This window comes from Canis lupus, chromosome 34, assembly GCF_048164855.1.
Source record: "Canis lupus baileyi chromosome 34, mCanLup2.hap1, whole genome shotgun sequence".
In the NCBI taxonomy this organism is placed as follows: Eukaryota; Metazoa; Chordata; class Mammalia; order Carnivora; family Canidae; genus Canis; species Canis lupus.
The window spans coordinates 22,075,226-22,094,332 of NC_132871.1; the positions used below are offsets into that span (position 1 = coordinate 22,075,226).

General features: G+C 33.9%; 1 long non-coding RNA gene across 4 annotated transcripts in view; it reads left to right on the forward strand.

Annotated features, from left to right (window-relative positions):
* Positions 1–19,107, forward strand: part of LOC140624528 (uncharacterized) — a 268,997-nt gene that overhangs the window by 88,128 nt on the left and 161,762 nt on the right. For all 4 annotated transcript variants that reach the window (XR_012024002.1, XR_012024005.1, XR_012024003.1 and 1 more), the window contains one exon: positions 5,560–5,636. This is a non-coding gene — a long non-coding RNA (uncharacterized lncRNA). The remainder of the gene's footprint in view (positions 1–5,559; positions 5,637–19,107) is intronic.

The window sequence follows — 19,107 nt, forward strand, 5'->3', positions numbered from 1 at the left end:
AGAGAGAAAGAGAGGCAGAGACACAGGCAGAAGGAGAATCAGGTTCCATGCAGGGAGCCTGACTTGGGACTCCATCCGGGTCTAGGATCACGTCCTGGGCTGAAGGCGGCGCTAAACCGCTGAGCCATGTGGGCTGCCCCAGTTTGTAGTTTTAAAGTCAGCTTTCTAAGACTATGTTTTAATAATCTGATTAGGTCAATGTTTTGTTGACTTTTGTTGACTTAATTCATGTCTTTATTATAAAGTAACAACTTCAATACACAAAAATTGAATTAACATTCCAATTCCTTTACATATTATTCCCAATAAAAACTGATTAATCTCATTGGAGGAAACTTTTACCTGTTTTTAAAATCAGGGGTTATAATAGATATATATTTAAAATAGATCCTTTTTTTACTCATATAACTTAAGAGTTAGAGAAGTAGCTTTAGATTTTTTAAACCTAAATATATGCTACAAAACAATCTAATTACTTGTTTTTATATCCTTACTTAATTGCCATTAAGAAAATGTTAGATGAATAATATCATGAGTTTTGGTTGAGTTGAGGTCTGAAATTTGATTAACATTTCCCTTATATTTATCTTAAAAATAGATACCCCTCTGAATTATGATGAAGAATTAAATGTAGTACTTGCACTGAGAAGAATTAAGGATAGAGCCATATACCCCAGTGAAACAAGAAAGGGATAGGATGTCAGGGTATAGAGTTGTCACCTTTGAATTTCATTCAACAGTGTGTTCAGTAGCATATTCAGAGTGTGAAGTAGATAGAGCTTATTGAAGGGCCATTTTTATATCACAAGACATCAAGTTTAGAGAGAACCACATTGACAACCTATAGGTCATCTCTTTTAAGACAAAGGTGTTCACCCTAAATATTCTGGCAGCTGGGACATGGTGACAAGTTTAGATTTAGAAATGGAGCCATATGATGAAGATGGCTAAGTTGACTGCCGACTTCGAATACATGAACGACATCATAAAGCTAAGCTCTCTACTGCCCTAGGCCATCTTCTTAACATAGACCATCCCATCTTATTTAATGCCACCATATTTTGGGGTTCTTTGTTATAGCAGGTTAGTCTAGACCCTGACTAATAAATTTGCACGTGGGAAAATCTGCTTCCTCTTAATTTCTTCTATTAGTTAAGGTTATTGCCTCTGGAATTGTACAGAATTAGTATTCTCCCTTTGAAATGTGACATCACTTTAACTATTAAGGGACAAAGCTATCTACTATGCATTTATTTCTTCTTTCCTAAGTCTTCATCAGACTTGATCCCCTCCTCACATGTCTGAGCAGTCCCTCCTTTAATCTGGACACCACATCCCCTTAATGCAGCCAGAATTTGCTGCTCTGTCACATTCTCATGTTCTTTTCTATGAAGAAAACTCAGGTCTCCCCTATAATAATCTCCTGGGAAGCCCTTAATTTATCTCTGTTAAATTTCATTTTGTTGATTTTAATCCCTCATTTCAGCAAGTTGAGATAATTTTGAAAGAGTGCAGGTTTTAATGAGAACATTGGTAAGTGCAAACAAGCAGTTTGACTATTCTTCTCAATAAACTGAAAGATTGTTGTTAAAATATTGAATATTACTGCTACCACTTTTCCTAATGAATTACTAGTGCCAGCTGCTGTATGCCTTTTACAAGCATCAGGTCAGATTATTACTCACAACAATTCTATTATTATTTCTATTTTTCCAATAAGCAAATGAGTCTTCAAGGGAAAGGATGACTTGTCTACACAAGTAGAACAATAGCATAGCCAAAGTGCAAACCCAGAATGGTATGACATCTGAGCCTAATTAGCCACTAGATTCTACTGCCATTTGATGTGCCTTCATTCCCAAGAAGTACAGGCTTCTGCCTTGTACAAGCTTCTATGTTTGGAAAGGATAAAGCATATGTTTACCTGTCATCACAGAAAGCATGTACTTCTCTGTGTCTATTTTCGTCATGTTAACTTAAAAGCAAGGGAAGGAAACATTCCAAGTAATTTAGAAAACTGAATCTATCAAACTATTAGGCTTGTTTTATACACAGGTGATGCTGGACTCTTCTCTCTTTACTGAAAACATGGGGTATTTTCTACTCAAGTCTTTTCACAACATGGTTTTCACAACTGAATTTGGTCCTGAAAAAGTAGGTCTGGTTCCTTTTTCTGTTGTTTACGATCTTTTGCTCCAGCTAGAAAGATGTTATTACAATTCTCAGGATCACAGTTGGTTTTCTAGAAGACTTAGCATTTTTTGCTCAATGTCTCTTTTCTTTGCTGAATTGGCTGAGAGATTTCTAACATCCAAGAATGCTTGCCAGCTCTTGGGTTTGATGGGAAGCACGTGTAGTTTATGCTCAGGGGTCCCCAGTCTATAAGTGTGTTTCTGTAATTTCCCCGTATTCTAGAAGTCTGCTCACCTTCCCTTTATGTGCAAGTCATACTGCTGTTCTTATGCTCTTCTCTCCTAAAACTCAAGAAAGCAAAGCACAGACTAAGGAGTTATGGATGTCTTGTTTGGGACATTTATATGTTGGGGTTTTAAAAAGCTTGCATTATGGAGTCGTAAAAATGGAAATTGTTACTGAATGATGACGGGAAAAATATCATTGAGTTCAGAGAGTTTCCTAATCATCTATTTCAATCTCTTCATTATATAGATGAGAAAATCAAGTCCCAGAAAGTTGAAGTGACTTCCTCAAGTTCATATAGATAGGATGGCAAATTTGAGTAAGAAGGCTTCTGTTACATCCCTCAAACTATATCATGTGTATTCCATTTCTTGTTTGCACATATATTTATTATTTGGCCCTATGCCATGCATCCTATTTGTAGAACAAAGCATGTAGTGATGGATGTGAAGTATTTAAATCTTGCCTGTGCTTCTGTCTTGTCTCTAATAGGCAGTGAATATAAGTGATAATAGTAATAATAATACTTGACATCATAGAGAATATTTATTGAGCACTGACTATAAGCTGGACACTATTATAAGAAATATATATATACTATTATATTTTACATCTTCTATAGATAATATATATGTTACCAAATTATCTGACCCTCAAAGAAAATTTCATGTCATTTTTATTTCAAATGAGGAAATAAAGGTCCAGGAATTTGTCTGAAGTCACAGAGCTCATTGTGGCAAAGCAAAAAACTCAAAATTTGGAATCTGGCTTGGAATCTATCTTCTAAACCATTATACTGTGCTCCCTCTGATAGTGGACTTTCTACCTAGTTTTTTCACAGTGTAACTAGTGTGTGTGTGTGTGTGTGTGTTCCTGTGTAATGTCATCCACGATGTATGCCTTATTGTGTTAATACCATACGTGCATTATAGTCTTTCTATATGTGAGCAACAAAAAGTTTTCAGAAAAAAAATAAGTCTGGTTACTCATATCTACTCACGTAAGATTAACTTCATGGGCTCAGAATTTGTTGAGATAATCGAATAATGCAGGAGGATAGACACTTCCTGATTTAATGATTACAATTAAAGATCAATTATTAGACTTGCATAGCAATTTATGTGTTTTAAACGGACTATCCTATGCATTTTACACCACATTTGCTTGTCAAAACTGTCAATCCATAAGCCACGGAGCAGGCAAGAAAACTTAAGACAAAGAGAAATGAAAATTAGTGTATCCATTTTTTTTTTTTTAGTGTATTCACTTTGAATGTAAAATAAGTGATACCGATGATGTTTTTGGCCAAGAATATAACAGGACATTTTTGTCACCTTCCCTCCACATCACCAATATTCTCACAGGCCACCACTCTCCTATCTCCCATTTGAAACTCCTGGGCCCATTTTAAAAGACAGTCTATTCTTCCTTTCAAAATAAAAATCTTAAAATTATAGGAGAAAAAATATTTTGAGCAGTGTTCCTTCTTGCCTCTAAGAATAAGCACAGCACATTTAAGTCTGAATATTGTGTCCTTTAAGCAGTTTTATTTATTTATTTATTTGTTTGTTTGTTTATTTATTTATTTATTTTAAAGATTTTATTTATTCATGAGGGACAGAGAGAGAGAGAGGCAGAGACACAGGCAGAGGGAGAAGCAGGCTCCATGCAGGGAGCCCGACGTGGGACTCGATCCCAGGTCTCCAGGATCATGCCCTGGTTTAAGCAGTTTTATTAATGCATAGCCAAGAAAGTTGTGTATATCTATTTTAAACCTATTTTAAAGTTTATAATCGACTTTTCACACTGCAGACATTTATGGCTTATTATGGGAAAAAAAGACACTTTATAACTTTTTGTTTTTCAGCATTTATACTGTTAATTTTTAAAACATGATCACATATCTAACACATTTAGAAAATAAATATCTAATACGAATCTTGGCATATTTAGGGTATTGCTAAGTATCCAAAAATTTGAAAGACTACTCTTTTAATGACATCCTGTGATTCAATTTAAACAGTCAGCTTTTATATGATTAGTATTTATACTCAAAACTGGGTAGGTTCTGTATATTTCCTATAAACATGCAGAATAAATATCCTTAGTCAATGGGGAAACGAAAGAGATGGGCTTCAGAAGAAAAATTGGAGGCTGGCTGTCAGTACATTTTAGCCTAGCGCTTTCACTTCTTATAAAAACATTCAAAATACTGCAATACATTCAGAAATATCAAATAAAGTTCAAACTGTTTAAACTTAATTTGCATCATATTACATCAGATCAAGTTTCTAGTTATTTCTTCAATCAATGTTTGTAATATGCCTATTTTTAATAAAGATCCAAGAAATGGACTGAAGCTTTGGTTTTAGTACAAATGCATTATCTGGATTTATTATAAATATGAGCCTAGCAGATATTTAGCATAGATTCGTGTCAGTCAAACCAATGTCACTGTATTGATACTCTTCTTCTAATTGGGAAATGGAATTGAGGTGGCATTTTTATCGTGATGTCCTTTGTGGTTGACACGTGTCTGTTCTGAAATATCTTTGTGCATGAATTCGCAGTGCAAATGGGATAATTTGCCTCCAGATAAAGTTATGTTTTAGAAGACTTAAAAAAAAAATCCAAGGAAGGCAGAGATATCTGATAACACCCTCTTTGAGGATGGAGAAAGAAATAAAATACGAAATTGTTAGAAGTTACAGTTTAGAAATATGTACCTGCTTTATTTGTTGTTATGATTAGAGAAGAATGGATTGAATTAATCTTTGAAACAGAACTGTAGCAAAAAATCTAAGTGTCAAACATTAACTGCATTAAAAGAACCCATTATTTGTCTTTTGTTCTCTGTCCTTTTAAAAAAGATAAATGCCTCTCCATTATATTTCATTATCAAAGTTCTGTTTAGAGTCCAATATTTGCAAATTTGACAGGTTAAAATATAAACTAGTCTACAGCTGACACATTTGAGAACTTATGAACTTATCACTCTGCAATCTAGATTTTTTATGCCACTCTCTAGATGATTTCTTTTTTTAAAACAAGGATTCTTTCAAGTCTAAACGCCTATAAATTACAAAATTAATGCACAGTTTGATTCTTCTTATTATTTTTCTTCCTATTATTTTATTTCAGTCTCTTTTATTCTCTTCAATTAAAAAGAGAGCAAGACAAAAGAAAAGAAGGAAACAGAAATGACCTGAATCCTCAAGGTAAATGAATGCTGTAGATTATGCAAATGATTGTTGAATCTCTAACTTCTAAACTGGCTATTGGGAAAACAACCTGATAACAGGAAACTCTCCCCCATTTCTAGAGATTAATAAGAATAGTTACACTGTTACTCATTTCAAACCAGTGTTTGTTGTAAAACCGCATTCTTTCGTATGCATCATGAAAGCATAACATGAAAAACATCAAAATGGCCTAATTTTGGAAGCCAAATAGCAAAAATGAAGAAGCCGCTCCCTTTCTCCCCAGTGGTTTGCAATTGAACCCCAGTTTCCTGAAGTTCATCCAACCCAAAAGAAGAAAGAAAACAAGAGAAACAAGGAAAGACACAGCTATCCCGAAAGAAATGTATTGAAAAAGAAGAGAGAAAATGAAAGCAAAAATTAGTCATGTAAAGATGGAGAGACTGAGCTATAGAAACTGGTCACATAAATAGTCATGAAATGAAAAGTTTCAGATTTGTATTGAAGTAAAAAAAAAAAAAAAACTACTTAGAGAAAGGCCAACAGGCCAGACTAAATAATCCTCGACTTACCGTCCAATTCTGAATCCCATATTAGCTGCAGAGATTTTAATGTAAATATGCCATTACACTGTCATTACAGTGATCAGGCTTCATGGCTCACAGGTCACATCTCAGCCACTGTTAATTTTGCAGGCAAAAGCTTTTTTTCTCTTGAAATGTTAATAACTTTCTATTAGTTAATGTAGCGTGACTAAAATTCAGATTAGATATAATTCATTTTAATATCTGTGACTGGCTATCCTGATCATTTAGCAATGGTTTCCAGCTGAATACAAGATGCTAAATTGGACTCATTTGCATAGCCCTGTTAAAGCAATGCCATTCTAGAAATGTAGGCATCTTCAAATTAATTTAAAAGATTTTTTTTTCTCCTGGTTTTGCTACTAGGATAAAATCTTTAGTTGGCAACTAATTGAAGTTACCATGGGCTGAATACACATCCTTTTCTCTGCCTGTCCTCCCATCCCCCACGAAAAAAAGAAACCAAAACACTCATCAGGAGTGTTAATTGGTGAGTGCAGAAGATACCCAGTGCCTCAGAACGTAGGGAGGGCTCAGTTTAGTAACCGTAATGTTAAAATCTGAACAAATCTGAGCTACTGACAAGGTTTGCAACTACCAGGTCTAGAAGAAAATTTAATTCCACCTTTGCAAATCTGTTTTTAACTCTGCACTATGTAGATGCAATGTATCACTACCTGTCCTGTATATGGGGTCTAGTTTGTTGAAGTAGATGATAAAATCTGCTGCTTTCCAAGGAAGCCTACACCAGGGTGGAAAACACTGTTGTTATTAATCATAGATAGAGTCTGTTCTTTTCTTCCTTTGCATACATAAGACCCATTAATGCTAATGGAAAACACAGACAATACATTCATGCAACATGGGGCAACCAGACCTCTGACTTATCAATGCCAGTTGCTAGACACACAAACAATCCAGTAAATACACCTGTGGAAGGGATTAGGGATTCTTTGACTGTAACTTGATCCTGTTTTTTAAACTGTATCATAAGTGATGATGTTTTCCCCTTTCAATGAAAATGCAGACAACTTAAAATATTAATCACTTCCCAGTTCGTCACAAGTCTCAAAAATTTTGTGTAGAGAATAGGTAAATAATCTTATACAATTAGGTCAAAGTTTTGGTTCAGGAACCTTAAAAGATTCCTAGAAAGTTAAAAACTGAAATAAATAATGTTTTAAATGTTTTCTCTCACTTTCATTAATTTAAAAAGTGGTTTGAAATGTTCATTTTCCTTTATGAATGTATTTAATCATTATCCATTCACTTTGGTAAAGATGTTTGGCTTTAAGAATTCACATTGTTAAAAAATATATTAAAAAAAAGAATTCACATTGTTACTCTCTTTGAAATATGATTTTCAGAAATGAGGGTATAATTATTTTTTATCTCAAAGCAAAAAACAGGTCTCGATACAGATAATGTGTATCAAGGTTTCTTTTTATTTGAATTTGATCATTTCTAGGCTATTTGAGAAAATATGTGAGTCGGAAAACAGTCTGTTTATTGTACTACTCTCCTACACCTTTCTTCTTTCTCTTCCTCTTCCTTCGTTTTTTTCCTGGAGCAAAATATCAGATTTTCCTGCTGATGCTTGTAATCTGAAAAGTTAAAGAACTGTTTGGTCACCCCCATCCCCATTTCTCTTGACCTCTCTCCTTGCCCTCAAGAATTTAAGGGGAAGTATAAAATTCAGCTGCTATATGTGTGGGAGAGATAGAGAAACTTTCAAGAAAAAAAGAATCTAGTGGAGATTTTGAATAAACATAGAATTGGCACAATTATTCCCTTCTAAAATTTATGTGATGATTTTCAGTTGTGTTGTTATGGGGAAAATAAATCACTAGGCAATAGGCACAAGATGCCAACCAAATAATAAACTTCAATATGACTGGCTATTGGGCAATTGAGGAGCTAGAATGCCAGCTCCTGAAAATACTTCTCCATTTAGTTTTCCCTCAAGAGTCAATGGTTACTGTAGACTAAGTTTGATTGGCATCTTCCATCTCTCAGCCTATAGACATAGTCAGATATGTGTGCCCCTCTCTGAAATTCTTTCTACCAACTTATCTCTCTCTTTCCCTTCAGGGTTAAACTTCTTGAAAGAGTGACTATTTCTACTTTCTCCTTTTTCTTCACTTCCCAGTATACTTCCCACCTTCACTACAAGCACCTTGCCATTTAGCTTCCTTTCTTCCCAACCCTCCGTTGATACATCTTATGATCTATAATTGACCCAATCACATGCACATCAGTACCTCCATCTCTGGTCCAGTCATCTGGTCAACTGATCGAATGATTAATTCCATCCCAAGGATCTATTTTGACCCAAGTGTTAGAATAGGTACTGGAGGATATTCAATATGCCTGGTGTATAAAAGCCTGGATATGTAGATCTTGAAAAATTATCCCTGTTGATTTTTTTTAAAGATTCTATTTATTTATTCATGACAGACACAGAGACAGAGGCAGAGACATAGGCAGACGGAGAAGCAGGCTCCGCAAGGAGCCCAGTGGGGGACTTAATCCCAGGATCCGGGGATCACAATCTGAGCCAAAGGCAGACGCTTAACTGCTGAGCCACCCATGTGTCCCATCCCTGTTGATTTTGAAGTGGTGCCTATAATCTGGCCACTGTTCCTTAGACATGTTATCTACTTCTAAGGTGTTACCTGTCAGCTATATTGCGGTATCTCCCAAATCTATAGCTTAAACTTGGGGCTTTTTTTTGACAGTCTAAGCCAAATATCTAGTTGTCTACTGGCTATTTTCATCAGATTGTACCAGTGTCAGATGAAGAGAATAGTGTGCAAACTGGTTCCTCATCATGGTTCGCCAAAACCTGATTCAGGATAGTAAAGTTTCTCTTGGCATCCAATTCTAAAATGTGGGAGTCAACCTAGAGTTACTGTCTGTATATCCAGCTGGTCACTAAATGATATTAATTATATTTCCCTCATAGGTCTCCAATTTGAACCTTTTTCTCCATTTATTGCATCAGGTCGGGCTTTTATAATTTCTGTCTGGGACTGTTTTTACTATTCAATCTATTTTTAGTGGCCACCTCCACTCCAATTTATCTTCATAGCCAGAACCGTATTTCCACAGTACAGATCTCATTGCTCCTTCTGTTAAGATATTTTAGTGGCCTTTGCACCACTTTTAGGGTTAGAAGTCTTTGTATGGTGAATTTTTCCCTTAATGATTGGCCCCTGACTGGTTGTCCAGCCCTATACCCTGCATTATACACATTTGCACTTTGTACCCCAATATGAATGAATTATTCCCATTTCTTGGAAGGAGCCATGCTCCTGCTTGCATCTGTGTCTTTGTTCATACTATTTTCCTTTTGCAAGCACTCTTCTCTTGCCACTTTCCCACCTAAGAAATTCTTACTCACTCTTTTTTTTTATATGTATATTTTTTTTATTGGAGTTCGATTTGCCAACGTATAGTATAACACCCAGTGCTCATCCTGTCATTACTTATTCTTTAGTACTCAGTTCAATTTCTTAACTTTCCTAGCAAGCCTCTCCTCCCTCTCTCATGCCTTTCAGGTAGGATTAAGCATGGCCTCTGTGCACCATGGTGTACTGGCTCATACTTGAATATCTCACGATACACCCCCCCACACACACACACACACACCCCTCATGAGTGTCAGGAGAAGAGGGGAATGTATTGGTACAGATTAGACCCTTTATAAACATTTTTGAAAAGTTTTTATTTATTTGAGAGAAACAGAGATAGTGACAGAGATAGCAAGAGAAAGCACGAGCAGGGAAGAGGGAACCGATGGATATGGGCTTGATCCCAGAACACGGGGACCATGACATGAGCTGAAGGCAGAGGCTTCAACTGCAACCAAACCACCCAGGCACCCCTATATATTTTTTAAAGAAATAAATGAATTGTCAACATGCCTGTCCATCACCAAACATCTAGCATAAAGCAATATTGAGCCCACTTGGTCTTCCTAAAGTTTCAATTCACCAAAAGTACTCTTGACTGATCTTTGAGCATAAAATCTCTCAGGAACCTAAGGAAAAATTTCACTTTGAAAAGGTTGTATTTCAGACTCGTTCTTGAGATACATTAGTTACTTCTAGCTTTTCCTAAGGTCACCTGGAATTTTCAGTTCCTCCTTTCCATTCTTTTTTCTTTTCTTTTTTCAGAAATTTCAAAACTCTTTATGGATTTAGAAAATATTTCTCTGGATAGTGACATTGGTTATTTCCATTTAAAACAGATACTTGGGGATCCCTGGGTGGCTCAGCAGTTTAGCACTTGCCTTCTGCCCAGGCCGTGATCCTAGAGTCCCAGGATCGAGTCCCACATCGGGCTTCCTGCATGGAGACTTCTTCTCCCTCTGCCTGCGTCTCTGCCTCTCTCTCTCTCTCTCTGTGTGTGTCTCTCATGAATAAATAAATAAAATCTGAAATAAAATAAAATAAATAATAAAACAATACTTGACAATAGTTAGCCTGAAATAGATCTTCTAGTTTTCAAAGCCTTATTTTCTGGTAAGTCATTTTATTAAAAAACAAACAAAAAACCAACAACCACAAGATATTTTGAAATACAAAATAGTTTGGAGCAGATTTTAGAACTTCATAATGTACCATAATCTGTGTTTAGTGGCCCTTATAGAAAAATTCCTCATTCACTACCAAAATCTCCAAGTGCAGAGAAATACAAATGTCTTCCTCCTTTTATTTATTTCAGAATTTCCTAGTTGTAATATACAAATGCAGTCATGTAAATATGCCACACCAACATAAAGCACATAAAAAGATAAAATCTTAGCCTTACCTTCAAAAGGCAACCACAAATTAATAAAACAGTTCTGTTAAAAAAAAAAAAAACCCACAGTCATGTTTTCTAATTACATAAATCCAGTGGCACCACACTTAGATATTCTAGCAAGGAATAAACTGAGAAAACAAAGGTTAAATAGAGACTATTTTAATAAGGTGAATGTCTTCCAATATCAGAGACAGAAATCACCTCATAACAGACAAAATCATCTGGTCACTTCAGTATAGTTATTAGTTTATCTGATTATTTTTTACTTTCTGTCTAAATTTTTCATGGCCTAAGTATTAAAGCATGAAAATATATCTTTTGGCATTTTTATTAAGATATTTTTCCATTTTCCACTATTTGAGGTTGTCTGTGTTGTTAAGAAGGCCATTAGGCTGTATCTTCTGCAAATTTTCTTTGTGTACTTTCAATCTACTGATCACTTTTCTTCCTCTAAAGTATTGATAACATTTCTAAACATTTTCACAATTAGATGAAATATTAACAGCAGTGTTAGGATCACAAGGAACACGTTGGTTTCAAAATACTCCTGTGAACTAACTTTGTGGGGGCAAACTCCTAGAAGGATGAATAGTTGACTGGATTAAACATTCAATTAATTAGCAGTTATCTGGGAGGAGAAGGTCAAAATTGTGAAGGTAGGGGAACTGGAGAATGGATTTAAAGAAATGAACTATGATGAATCAACTTATATGAATAATTACACCAAACTTGAGTTAATTCCATGGAATATATCAGTACATAGGACAGAGCCATTGGAAAACGCTTTATGTTGGTAATTGTTAGGACTTGGTCCTTGATATTGGATACGGAAAGATAAGAAAAGACATTCTGGAAGGTGGAACGATGAAAGCAAAGGGTAACATTGGAATGAGCAATTAGATTTGGAAAAACTTCAGTTGTTCATAGGTCTTACATTAGATGGGATGGAATCAGATAAGACAAAATGTGCAGTTATGTAAACAGAGGAATCTGGATTCAAAGCAACAGACAAATATAAACCTCTAGAGACTTAAGGAGAGTGGTAACAGGAGGAAGTGGCAGCCATATATGAAGTAGAGGTCCTATTTGTTATCTGATGCTATGTGACAAAATTCCCCCAGATTTAGCAGCTTGGAAGACATTCATTTATTATCTCACAGTTTCTTAGGGCCAGAAATCTGAGAGAATCTTAGTTGAGCATTCTGGCTCAGATTCTCTCACAAAATGGCAGTCAAGCTATCATCTAGAGCAATAGGCTTCCTGAGACTGGGAAATCTCTTTCTAAGTTTGATCATGTAGCTGTTGGGAAGCCTTTGTTTCTCACTGGCTATTATCTGGAAACCTCCATCCTTTGCCATTAGGGCCTCATAGGCTGTCTGAAAGTTCTCACAACATGGCAGCTGATTTCCACAAGAGGGAGTGATCCTGGAATGAAAGTGAAAATAAGAAATCAAGAAAGAGAGTGTTCCCAAGATGAAAGCTGCAATCTTTTTGTAATGTAATATCAGAAGTCACATACCTTCACCTCTTCCATAGTTTACTGGTCACAAGACCAACTCTGGTAATATATGGGAAGGAACTACAAAGTGGTCTAATTGTCGGATGAAAATTACTGGGGTCCATCTTGAAAACTGGCTACCATGCTAGTTGGGTTAGAAAGCCAGCCAAGAGGCTATTAGAATGATCCAGTGAGAACAAGTTGAAGACATGGCAATAAGGATGGAGAGAAAGGGACAGATCTGTGAAATGTTCAGAATACAGGACTATTTAATACTAGTAAGTTTGATACAATTAGGTCTCAAAAGCTAAAAGAAAACTTCAAGGTTTTGAACTTGGATAATTTTAAGAGTTATCTGGCTACCAATTAATTGGTATAGAAATGGTAGTTTTTAACATGAACGTAGATTGTACTGTAGACCTGTTGAATTTGAGTTGGCAGTTATTTATCTAAATAAAGATACCCTGTAGGTATTCTGTACCTTTTAATAGAAAGTGAGAATGATAAAGGCAAATAATATATTGAGTACCATTCATTTTTAATAAGTTGTTTTTTTAAGCCTCACTGCTAAAACACAGAATGTCTGACAAAGAAAATCCTGCAGGAAAAAAAAAAAAAAATTCCAAGATGGCTTTAATAAATAAATAAATACAGAAATTCAAATTATTGTTTCATATTATCAGTATTTTATTTTCGATGATTAAAATGTGTAGCGAAATGAGTCACCAATAAATTATCTAGGTTGAGATTTTTTTAAACTACACCATTTACATCATTCATGTAGTATATGTATCCTCATCAGATTTAAAAGGAGAAAAGATCTATTAATTTATGCCCCCCCCCAACACTTTTTGTCAAAAGTGCAAAAAGAATAGGAGAAACAATGGGATTTTTTCACACTTTATTTTTAGGTGAGAAAACACTTTCTCCACATTGGCTAATGAAATCAAGTATGTTTTACAGGCTACACATTTAAGATAATCCTTTAAATATAAAGCCTTATTAATTCATGAAATAATGGATAGTTCCAATGAGAACTTCCAACTTTTTGAATTTTGAAAATTTAAACATTGAGAGCAATTTTGAGATTTATTATTAATATATTGTCACCAGAAACTGGTCTACCTAGGCTCTTTGTGCTGAGAAAAAGAAATGCTATATAATGTTGCACAATTTAAGCAGAACAAAACAATTAAAAACAAGTGCTCACTGAGAATACTTTTTGCGAAGTCATTTCCCTAAGTCAAGTATGACTCTAAAAGTCCTAGTTTACATAATCCTACATTACTCATTAATTTGTACTAAAACTAATGTCCTCAATATTTTTTCATTTCAGTCTTTTATCTACAAAGTAGCTGGAATGATTAAAACAAAACAAAACAACAGTGAGATTATGTAATGCCATTAATATCATTCCATGACTTTCACTTTTTCTTAAAATCAAATTTCTTATTATAGCCTACAAGGCCCAGTAGGCCAAATTCCTTTTCTCACTAATCCTTCTCCTCATCTTTAACTAGCCTTCAGTTATGCTGGATTCCTTTCAGTTCACAGACCAAGATGAAATCTTTCCCACTTTACAGACCCTTTATATTCTGCATCCTATTCCTGGAAGGTTAAGTCCAATTTTTCACCAGCACGGCTTTTCCTCATTTTAAAAGTCTCAGCTTAAAAGATAGATTCTCAGATAAAATTTCCTTGGCCAAGTAATTCCTCCTTGCACACTTACCCCTGTACTACTTATCAAAGCATCTTGATAGGAACTTTTTAGCTTGCAATTCCATTGAGTGTATATGAACTTATGAATTTATATACACATGCATACATATGCACACACATACATATGTGTATATGTATATATGTGTAAAACTATGTTTTTATGTGTCTACGTCTCACTATATGTCTATATGTATGTGTGTATGTATACTTTATTAAGGAAATATATATTCCAAAAATATACAAATACTGTGATCAATGAAACACATCCATGAATCCAGATCACACTATAGAACATTATGTGGATGCCAGCCAGCCTTGCTCAAGACAGCTACAAGTACCTATCAAACTTCCCACCAGCTCCCCACAAAGATAACATATGATATTGTAACTTTTATCACAATAGATTAACCTCTTTTGGACATTATATATGTATGTACTCTTTTGTGTCTAAATTCTCCACTCAACATTTTGTTTGTGATTCATCCATTTTGTTAAAGTTTGTTCATTCTCATTGTTGAGTAGTTTTCCATTAAACTGGATGTGACAATTAGAGTTATCCATTCTACTCCTGATGAATAATGCTGCTTGAACATTGTTGCATGTGTCTTGGTGCACGTATATGTGCAATTTGGGTGGTAATGCAATTGCTATGTATGGGGTATGCACATACGTAGCTTGTAGACACTCTCAGTGGATTTCTAGAATGCATGTGTGTATAAGCAGCATAAGTGTTTCAGTTGTTATATATCCTTATCAACACTTGGTATTGTTATTATTTTTAATTGTTGGTTTTCTGGTATGCGTGTATGTGTATTGATAAGTAATTTTGATTTTAATTTCCATTGTCTTAATGTCAAATATTAAAGATTTTTTGTTATACTCACTATTTTGGGGGGTATACCTTTTAGAAATGTCTATTCATGGCTTTTTCCCATTTTTAACTTGGTTGCCCATTTTTTTCTTATTTGATCTGAGATCTAAATATATGTATTTAAATATATATGCATATATATAATGTGTATATTCTGTGCATTTATCTTTTGTTATCGATACATAATTACATATATTTTTCCTACTTGAAAGTCTGCTTTTTCACTCTCATAATGATATATTTGCTGGTAAATTGTTCTTAATTTTAATGAAGTCCAAACTTATCTTTCCTTTTTAGTTATTTTCTCTGTGATATATTTAAGAAGACTTTACCTAGGTCAAATCATAAAGATATTCTTCTCTGCTATCTTTTCTAGCTTTATTACTTTGTTTTTCATATCTAGTTTTATGATCCACCTGGAATGTATTTTTGGTACTGTGAAATAAAGGTCAAGATCTATACCTATACCATCTATATCTATCTATATCTATTTCTATATCCGTATCTTTTTTCTCTTTTGCACATCCAAATACTTTTGGATCTTCCACTCCATTCTGCAATGCTTGTTGTAAATCAGGTGACTATGTAAATGCATTTGATTCTAGGCTCCATGCTCTTATACTATTTTAATAACACACATTTTAGTTTCTGTGTTTTTAAAATAAATCTTGGTGTCTGATAATGTAGATCCAAAAGCTTTGTTCTTTAACATTCATTGCCTTTGCTATTTTTGGCCCCTTGCATTTCCATAAAAATCGGCTTGTCAATTTTCATTTAATTACCTATTGGATTTTGATTGCATTGAATTTACAGTTTAATTTTAGGGAGATTTGGCATCTTTACAATATTGAAATGTCTGATCATGAACATGGCATATCTGTAATGAGCCATCAGCCCTTTACCTTTGCTTGCCTGCAAGAAATAACTTAAACTGACAATGCTGTTGGGTGTTGCCCATCATTCCAAACTGAGTGAGACCTCTTTGACTGGCAGAAGCTGTTGGTTCTCATGGCTCACCTTGTTGTGGCTCACCAACAAATTTGGAAGTGGAGGGGTATTGGAAGCTGACCCAAGATAGAATCACAAATTTCCATTCTTCTTTCTCAAATCCCAGCATCATTCATGCATAAATGCTTCTCAGATTATTGTGTACATTTATGTACTTTCCAGAGCCTTAAAACATTTGCCTTTTGCTAATTCCATAGGGCTTTAGAAACATTTTGGGAGAAATGAGTTTGTCTCAATTATTGTCAAAAGTCCTAAATAACGATTTGTTCCCCAGGAATTGGCCTGCTTAACTGAAATAGTCCAACCTGTTGTCATAATGTTATTCATGAAAGCCTATGATTACATTTGTAATACTTGTATCTTCTATATCCATGTCCCTCTCTATACTGTATTTTTTTTTAATCAAGACTTTCTAGGAGTTTACAAATTTTATGGTTATTTTAAAATAACAAACCTTTGGCTTTGTTGATTTTTCCATTGCACATTTGTTTTCTATTTAGTTAATTTTTACTAGGTTTTCTTTTTTCTATTACATTGTGTTTACTTAACTGTCTTTTTCTGGCTTATTGAAAATCATATTCAGATAATTTATTTTATACATTTCTTCTTTTATAATATACATTTAGGTAATAGATTTTCTGTAAGTAAAGGTTCAACTGTAATCCACATATTTTGAATACAATATATTCACAATATATAATATATCCACATATATAATGTCATATATATTAAGTGATATATATGAATATATATTCACTAATATACGTCACTATCTTACTATCACATATCATAGATCATTACTACATATCATAAAAATATATATTTAATTTCCATAGTGACTTTTTTGAGCCCTGAATTATTTACTATTTTATTTGCCCAATTACCTAATCTGGGGGGATTGTCTAGTATTGTTTGTAATTGGTATCTATCTTAATTTCACTGTGCTCAGGAAAAAAGTGTTCAGAGTTACTTTGTGTTCCAGAACAAAGTCAATTTGTTAAATATTCTAAGTAAACTTAAAAAAAATGGGTACTCTGTCATTTTGAAAAACTTCTATATATTAATTTTTTGTTTGCCTGTTCCATACTTTACTGAGAGTAAATCTCAAACTATGACTGTGGAATTTTTGGTTCTTCTTCTGTTTCTGCAAGTTTTTGCTTTTTATACATTGAGGATTTCCTATTAATGCATGTAAAATTAGGATTTTTATATCTTCACATGAATTGACCCCTTAATTATTATAAAATGTTTCTCTTAATCTCTAGTTATACTTTTTTATTTTAAATCTACTTTATTAAAACAGCTACTCACCTTTGTTTTGTTTTGATTTGTTTTTCTTTTACTTCCAACATTTCTGTTCTCTTATATAAAAAGATATCAACAGCATATAGTTGTGTTGAATTTCTTGTCTGGGCTGATTCTCTTTGATTTGAATGTGTATATATATATTGGACATTTACATTCAAACTGATTATGTATTTTGAGTGGCTTAAATCTATCTACTTATTTTTTCTTTTCTTTCTTGCCTGTTTATTAACCAAGTAGTTTTTATTATATAATTTTTCTCCTTTGTTAGATTTTTATTAGATTTTTATTTACACACTCTTTTATTGATCTTTTAGTAGTTATTCAATAAATTATAGTATACACATTTAAGAATCTATCTTAAATTATTACTTTTGCCACTTCCCAGAAAATGCAAAGGCTTTAGAATATTTCATCTCCATTTTCCTGCTTTATTTCTGCATTCATTTAAAAACTCCACCATCTTTTATTCTTGTTTAAAGTAGAACTTGGCAAAGTAGGACTCATGGGCCAAATCCTGCCCCAGTACCTAATTGTTAGTCTGTTTTAATCTGTGAATTGAGTTTGGTTTTTACATTTGTAAATGGCTGAAAAAAAGAAAAAAAAAACACAGCATTTTAAGATATGTGAAAATAATATGAAATTTAAATTTTGTGTCCATAAAGAAAATTTTATTGAAAAATAGCCACACTCATTCATTATGTTTCCTATGGCTGCTGTCCTAGCACAGCAGGAAAGTTGGCAGCCATTGTGATAGAGATCATTCATGGTGTTCCCACTACTTTGCACTGCTGCTTTGTGCACTAAAAATCTCAGTGATGCAGCTCTAACTCATCAGAGTTTCAAGTGTCATACATATTGCTGTGCTGCAATATCTTATTTTACTTTTTTATACCAGTGCACCATGTATACAAATGGATCTTGTGTATACACACACACACACACATACCACCACTACCACCATGGCAAAAGAAAAAGGAAAAAAGTAGTCTTTGAGTATCACACTTTTGAGACACAGTGGAGTATGGTTTGTTTTGTATTCAAATTAGATAACAAAGTATTGTGGCTTTTAGCATTAACAGTATGGCTGTACTAAAAATTTACAATATATATCAACATTCCCAGACTAAGCACTCAACACAACAATCACAACTCACAGGAAAGCAACAGTAAGAAAGATCAGAAAATTTAGTATGAAATATCTTTCAAAGAAGAATTTCTTCTTTGAAATAAAAAATGAGTCTACAACCAGAGTAAGTTGTTGAGAAGCTCATTTGTTAGCCAAACACTGCATAAATATTGTGAACTGGCAGCAATTTCATTTTGATGTCTTAAAGATGTCATTTCTTTTCTGCTGGATTTCATTTGTGTTGAAAGTGAAATATTTTTATTATCATTTCTTTGCAGGCAATGTCTTTTTTTAAACTTGCTTTTAAGAGTTCCTCTTTGTCCTTGATTTTAACTTTTAATACTATATAACTAGGTGTGATTTTGTTTGTTTGTTTGTAATTATCCTTCTTAAAGTTAGTAGACCTTCTTGTATCTACTTGAAAAACTCTTACCCCATGTCTCTTGAAATATTGCTCTCACTTCTTTATTGCTTTTCTCCTTCTTGGACTCCAGCTACACATATGTTAGACCTTTTCTTCAAACACACTGTCTCTTATGCTATTTTACATATATTTCATTCTTTTT